Here is a 7,555-nt window from a genome sequence, read left to right as displayed (position 1 = left end):
AGAGAGTAAATGAGAGCCAAAGAGAACCTAATTAATTTTACAATTTTGTTGAGGACCTGGTGAGCATGCCCATCTGTGTGTGTGTGTGTGTGTGTGTGTGTGTGTGTGTGTGTGTGAGTGTGTGTGTGTGTGTGTTCATTGAAAAAAGAGCTCTTTACTCTTCCTTGCTGCAGAATGCCTTGCAAAAGTGCCTTGTTTAGATAATAATATTGGAAAATATTTTCCCTTCAATCTCAAAGCATGGACATTTCACACAGCTGAATGCTGGGCATTTCCTTCTTACACTTTCCAAAGCTATTTCTCTCTTTATTTGGTGGTGAGTACCAAGCGGGCATATCTCAAAATGCCCAGCCTTCAGTAAGAGAAATTATATATACACAAAACCCCATACACATTTGCATTGGGAGCAAAGAGTGTGGTTGGATGGAATTTTTCATTTTCTTAAGAAGGAGAGGTGTTCATATCATTCTTGCATATTTGCATGGCTTCCTTTATAATCTGTTTAATGAACTTTGGTTTTCAGGGTCAGAGGCATCAGGTGCTGAGGAAACCCCCATCTCTGTTCCAGCACAGCAAAGTAGCCCCTACCAGCTATGAACATAAATCTCATGGACACTTAGGAAGGATCCAGTGTCAGATACTAAGTATGATGTGAAAAAAAGTTATGCTAAATGTAGGATTTTCACATAGATCTGAATTTGACTTTCTAATCCACTCTGTACTATTGTTTTAAAGCAATTTCTGACAGGAGGCCAGTCTAGAAAAACAATAGCAAGTACAGAAAAAAGTCCCAAATTCCTCATTAAGCTATTACCACTGTAATAGAGCTCATTATTTTTCACCTTCCAATTATTGACTTTTACAGTTAAAGAACATGCTCAAATTTGAATTGCACCCAGTACTTTCTGCAGAACTTCATGCCAATTTTGCTATATTAAAAATATACCTTGCACCAGGAAGCTTGGGAAATCTAATGTGGCTTTAAAGAAAATTTACTCATCCTATTGTGTGTTCTTTTCTAATTCACATAAGCAGCAGCCACATCTTATATGACAAGATTTGCTATATTGATGGCTAAAGAGTTATCAGAGCTTGTGCTTATTTCAGCAGTACATATACTAAAATTGGAATGATACAGAGAAGATTAGGATGCCCCCTGCACAAGGATGACATGCAAATTTGTGAAGCATTCCATATTTAAAAAAATAAGTTATCAGCAGTCAAAACTACCTCTTCTTAATCTAGGGATCTCAGATTACATTTTACTCTTTTGCCACTCTAAAATTGGATAGCAATGGACAGTACAAGATGTTCAAAGAATAGTGACTAATGAGTGTAATATACTTTTAACCAGCAGATCAGGTAATTGTCACACACTTTAAATTTGAGAACACCTAATTATGGCAGATATCTTAAAAATTTAGGAATAGTCACTTTGGTGAATTTATTTTATGGAATGATGAAAATAGTAAACATTAGACGGGAATGAATGCAGTTGACCACCCAGAATTGAATGATTTTTTTGTGATTAGAATGATAACTTTGTACTTTTTACTACATAAAATTATATAGAAAAACAGAGACACATGAAAAAATTAAAACCAGTGGTTAGAACAGTATTTTCTTTCTTTTTTTTAAATATATTTTATTGATTTTTTACAGAGAAGAGGGGAGAGGGATAGAGAGTTAGAAACATCGATGAGAGAGAGAGAAACATCGATCAGCTGCCTCCTGCACGCCCCCCAGTGGGGATGTGCCCAAAACCAAGGTACATGCCCTTGCCCGGAATCGAACCTGGGACCCTTGAGTCCCCAGGCCGACGTTCTATCCACTGAGCCAAACCGGTTCGGCTAGAACAGTATTTTCATGACAGTAATGGAATATTTAAATTATCCCTTGTTTATGAGATTTAGATTCATCATAGTCCCTCATTAATAATACTGGTGAATTCTCATTCTTACTCTTTCTTAAGCTATTATCCTTGGTCTAAGTCCACTCTCCTTGTCTCATTAGAGAGAGTGCCAATAAAACTCCTTAATTATATCCAGTGACATTTCACCTACTATTTCCCCATATTTTTCCACAGGTAAATTCATAGGGGAATTGCTATAATTTCTTATAAGCTACTCTTTGCAGAAGTGTGTTGCTTGCTACCTAGAATCTGAAGCTTTTCTAAGTGATAGCGTCAGTAAGTATTTACTAAGTATCTACCATGTTGCTCACTTTGTTCCAGGTGCTGCTAGGGGAAGAACATGAAAGAACATGAAACAAAGAGGAATTCCTGTTTCAGATTGCAATGTGGGTCTCAAGTAAAGTAAACTAACCTATTATAAACTAGACTTTGGCACTTCTGAAGGAGATCTCTAAGGCTTCATGTCTGTCAGTTTTCTGAAATGGCCTGTTCAGCATTTTAATGCTCTTTTCAGCCATTCTCTTCCTTCCTGTGGTCTGACAAACCATTCTCCCCTCACTAGTGGGTAACTAATCACACCTGGACATTTTCAGATAGACCACAAAACAACTTTGCTCAGTCACCTGCTTACAACTTTCCTCATTTTTCTGAGGGCCATCATGTTTTTTGGTTATCCCTTTTTACCTTGGGTGATCTTTAAATGTTTTCCTATTACTTTTAATGTCTTATATTATTTCTTTTTACTCCTCCTTAGGGATCTAGCCTAGTTTTCCCCTGTTTTGTGGCTTTCCTTTTTTGCTTTCAGGTCACTGTATTGCTCTGGGTTTTAGCCAACTTGGCATATGGCTACCTTTTAAAATAGCCTGAAAATTTGATATCAGAGTGAAATTACTTGCTGTGTTGTAAATATTTTATGTCCCATTAAAACTAATTTCTAAATAACTTCTCCTATATACACCTAGGAGCTAGATTAGTATATGGAAACATCCTTTTAGTTTCCCTATGAGCATTTTATCAAGAACCAGTGCTTTAATAGAGCAGAGGAATGAGGCATACTTATATAGTCCTATTTTAGTCAGCTTAGGCTGCTATAACAAATGCCATAGTCTGGGTGGCTTAAACAACAGACATTTATTTCTCACAGTTCTGGAGGCTGAAGTCCAAGATAAGGTCAAGTTCATGGTCAAGTTCTGGTGAGAGCTCTATTCTTGGCTTGCAGACAGCCAAGTTCTCAGTGTTTCCTCACATTATACAATTAAGAATAAAGATTGTGGAGCCAAGTTACCTTGGTTTGTCTCACAGTTAGAACTTCCTAGCTGTGAATCTTTGAACAAATTACTCAGTATTTTTGTGCCTCAGTTTCTTCGTGTGCAAAATGGGGACATAATAGCACTTATCTCATATATTGTTATGGGTATCTACACTAATAAAAGAGAAACATGGTAATTAGCGTACGACCGCTACCCTTCCCATTGGCTAATCAGCATATCCTTATGCAAATTAACTATCAGCCAAGATGGCGGCCAGCAGCCAGGCAGCTGGAAGCGAACATGAGGCTTGCTTGCTCCAGTGACTGCAGACTCCAACGTTCCCCACCTGACTTGCAGGCCTCTGAGCTGCAACTCTAAGAAACATTGTAACAAATATGGAAGCTAAACAAAACCCCAGAAACCAGCTTTCAGCCGGCTGGGATCTCAGAGCTGGAGTTATACATTGTTTCGATTATAGAACTGAAACAAACCAGATACCTGCTTTTAGCAGCGGAAGCCTCAGAGCTAGAACCAGAGCTAAAGCTGGCCCAGAATAAATTAAAAAAAAGAAAAAAAGGAGCGGTTGGGAGCTTCAGTCAACTGCCAGCCTGAAAGCAGCCCTCAGCTCCTCACCCAGACTGGCCAGGCACCCCAGTGGGGACCCCCACCCTGAAGGGTGTGTGACCAGCTGCAAGCAGCCATCATCACCTCATCCAGGCTGGCAGGCACCCCAGTGGGGACCCCCACCCTGATCCAGGACACCCTTCAGGGCAAACCAGCCGGCCCCCAGGCCTCTATCCTATATAGTAAAAGGGTAATATGCCTCCCAGCACTGGGATCAGCGGAGCCACGAGGCCTCCTGGCACCGGATCAGCGTGACAGGGGGCAGCGCCCAAACCCCCTGATAGCCCTGCAGCTCTGTGTGTGACAGGGTGCGGCGCCCCAACCCCCCGCCCACAGGCCCTGCTCTGTGCGTCACAGGGGGTGGCGCCGCAACCTCCCCATCGACCCTGCCTTGAGTGTGATAGGGAGCGGTGCCCCAACCCCCCCAATCAGCCCTACCCTGAGTGTGACTGAGGGTGGCATCGCAACCTCCCAATCCACCCTGCTCTGTGCATGACAGGGGGCGGCGCCCCACTCCCCAATCAGCCCTGCTCTGAGCCCGACCAGGGGCTGCACCTAGGAATTTGGCCTTCCCTCTGCCACCCAGGAGCAGGCCTAAGCCAGCAGGTCATTATCTCCCGAGGGGTCCCAGACTGTGAGAGGGCACAGGTCAGGCTGAGGGACCCCCCCTTTCCCCCCCGAGTGCACAAATTTTTGTGCACCAGGCCTCTAGTTAAATGAAATAAACATGAATTTCTTAGAATAATGTCTGGCATATAGCAATTGCTCAAAAATTATTGTCCTTACTAATATAACCACTTCAATTACAGGGGTACAGGTTTTTGTGTAAACATAACCTTTAATCAATGGGATAAATTTCCCAAGAGTGCAATTGTTGGGTCATTTGATGGTTCCATGTTTAATTTGATAAGAAACTGCCAAACTGTTACCATTTTACATGCCCAACAGCAATGTATGGCATGAGTGATACAGCTCTCAGTATTCTCACCAGGATTTGATGTCGTCATTATTTTTAATTTCCTGATAGGTGTTTAATGCTATCTCATAGTTTTACTTTCATTTCCATAATGGTTAATGATATTGTACATATAATTTTATGTGTGTGTTTGCTATCTCTGTATGCTCTTTGGTAAAATGTCTGCTTGTGTCTTTTGTCCATCTTCTAAATGGATAGTTTAGTATTTTTATTGTTGAGTTTTGAGAGTTCTTTAAATATTCTAAATGGTAGTACTTTGATGTATAGATGGCTTACAATTATTTCTCCAGTTCTATATCTCATTTTTTATCCTTTTAATATAGTATTTTGAAGAGAAAAAGTTATTGATTTTGAGTAGGTCAAATTGAAATTAGATTGTGTATTTCTTCTTGCGTGAGTTTTGCTAGTTTGTGTCTTTCAAGGATTTGGTTTGTTTAGATGTTATCAAATTTTCAGGCATAGAGATGTTCAAAAATTCCATTATTAACCTTTTTAGGGATGGCCCTTTATTATTAACTTTCTGATTCTTGATCCTCTGTTTATCTTTTCTTACCTTCCAGTAGGTTATTGAACATTTTTTAAATTCTTTATTGTTTAAAGTATTACATGTAATATTACATATGTCTCCTTTTTCCCCCATTGACCTTTCCCTGGCCACCCCCAACTGCCAGAACATGCCCTCACCCCCCTAGTGTCTGTGTCCATTGGTTATACTTATATGCATGCATACAAGTACTTTAGTTAATCTCTTACCCACCCCCTTCCAAGCCTTCCCTCTGGAGTTAGACAATCTGTTCAATGCTTCTCAGTTTCTGTATCTATTTTGGTTCATCAGTTTATGTAGTTCATTATATTCCACAAATGAGTGAGATCATGCGATGCTTCTCTTTCTCCGACTGGTTTATTTCACTTAGCATAATGCTCTCCATGTGCATCCATGCTGTTAATAATGATAAGAGTTCTTTTTTTACAACAGCATAGTATTTTATTGTGTAGATGTGTCACAGTTTTTTAATCCACTCATCTGCTGATGGATGCTTAGGCTGTTTCCAAATCTTAGCTATTGTAAATCAAGCTACTATAAACATAGGGGTGAATATGTCCTTTCTGATTGGTGTTTCAGATTTCTTGGGATATATTCCTAGAAGGGAAATTACTGTGTCAAATAGGAGTTCCATTTTTAAATTTTTGAGGAAACTCCATACTGTTTTCCATAGTGGCTGTATCAGTCTGCATTCCCACCAGCAGTGCACGAGGGTTCCTTTTTCTCCACATCCTCACCAGCAACTTGTCATTTGTTGATTTGTTGATGATAGCCATTCTGGAAGGTGTGAGATGGTATCTCATTATCATTTTGATTTTCATCTCTTGGAAGATTAGTGACTTTGAATATGTTTTCATATGTCTTTTGGCCTTCTGTATGTCCACATTTGAAAAGTATCTATTTCAATTCTTTGACCATTTTTTGATTGGGTTGTTTATTTTCCTTTTGTTAAGATGTATGAGTTCCCTATAAGTTTTGGAGATTAAGCCCTTATTTGATATAACATTGGCAAATATGTTCTCCCATGCAGTGGGCTTTCTTGTTGTTTTATTTATGCTTTCTTTTGCTGTGCAGAAGCTTTTTATTTTGTTGTAGTCCCATTTGTTTATTTTCTCCTAAGTTTCCATTGCTCTAGGAGCTGTATCAGTAATGATATTGCTAGGACATATGTCTGATATTTTACTGCCTATGGATTCTTCTAAGATTTTGATGGGTTCCTGTCTTACATTTAAGTCCTTTGTCCATTTTGAGTTTATTTTTGTATATGGTGTAAGATGGTGGTCTAGTTTCATTTTTTTTTTTGCATGTATCTGCCCAATTTTCCCAGGAGACCATTTATTGAAGAGACTATCTTAACTCCATTGTATGCTCTTGCCTCCTTTGTCAAATATTAGTTGAACATAATGATTTTGGTCAATTTCTGGGTTCTCTGTTCTGTTCCATTGGTTTATATCTCAGTTCTTGTGCCAGTACCAGGAAGTTTTGAGAACCATGGCTTTGTAGTATAGCTTGGTATCTGGTATTGTGATCGTTCCAACTTTGTTCATCTTTTTCAAGTTTGCTGCGACTATTTCGGGACTATTTTTGTTCCATATGAATTTTTGGAGCATTTGTTCTAGGTCAGGGAAATATGCCATTGGTATTTTAATGGGGATTGCATTAAATCTATAGATTGCTTTTGGAAGTATTGACATTTTTATGATGTTGAGTCTACAAATCCATGAACATAGTATATTCTTCCATTTGTTTATGTCTTCCTCTATCTATTTTTTCAACATCCTGTAGTTTTCCAAATACAGGTCTTTTACCACCTTAGCTTAATTTATTCTTAGGTATGTTAATTTTTTTGGTGCATTGGGAAATGAGATTTTTTTGTTTGTTTCTATTTTTGTGAGTTCATTATTTGTATATAAAAAAGCCATAGATTTCTGGGTGTTAATTTAGTATCCTGCTACATTGCCAAATTCATTTATTAAATCTAGTAGTTTTTTATGGAGTCTTTGGGGGTTTTCTATGTACAGTATCATGTCATCTGCAAATTAGGACAGTTTTACTTTTTCTTTTCCAATTTGGACGCCTTTAGTTTCTTCTTCTCGTATGATCGCTATGGCTAGCACTTCAAGTACTATGTCAAACAGGAGTGGTGAGAATGGGCATCCCTGTCTTGTTCCTATTCTTAGGGGAAATGGATTTAGTTTTTGCCCATTGAGTATGATGTTGACTGTAGGTTTGTCATATAAGGCTTTTAT

General features: G+C 38.9%; 1 non-coding gene across 1 annotated transcript; it reads left to right on the top strand.

The window, feature by feature from the left end:
* Positions 1-1,094: 1,094 nt before the first annotated feature.
* Positions 1,095-1,201, top strand: LOC111827226. Its single transcript, XR_002830726.1, has one exon. It is a non-coding gene; the product is annotated as a U6 spliceosomal RNA (small nuclear RNA).
* The last annotated feature ends 6,354 nt before the right edge of the window (positions 1,202-7,555 follow it).

Source organism: Myotis lucifugus, unplaced genomic scaffold (genome assembly GCF_000147115.1).
Source record: "Myotis lucifugus unplaced genomic scaffold, Myoluc2.0 scaffold_2, whole genome shotgun sequence".
In the NCBI taxonomy this organism is placed as follows: domain Eukaryota; kingdom Metazoa; phylum Chordata; class Mammalia; order Chiroptera; family Vespertilionidae; genus Myotis; species Myotis lucifugus.
This window is presented reverse-complemented; position numbering and strand designations above follow the sequence as displayed.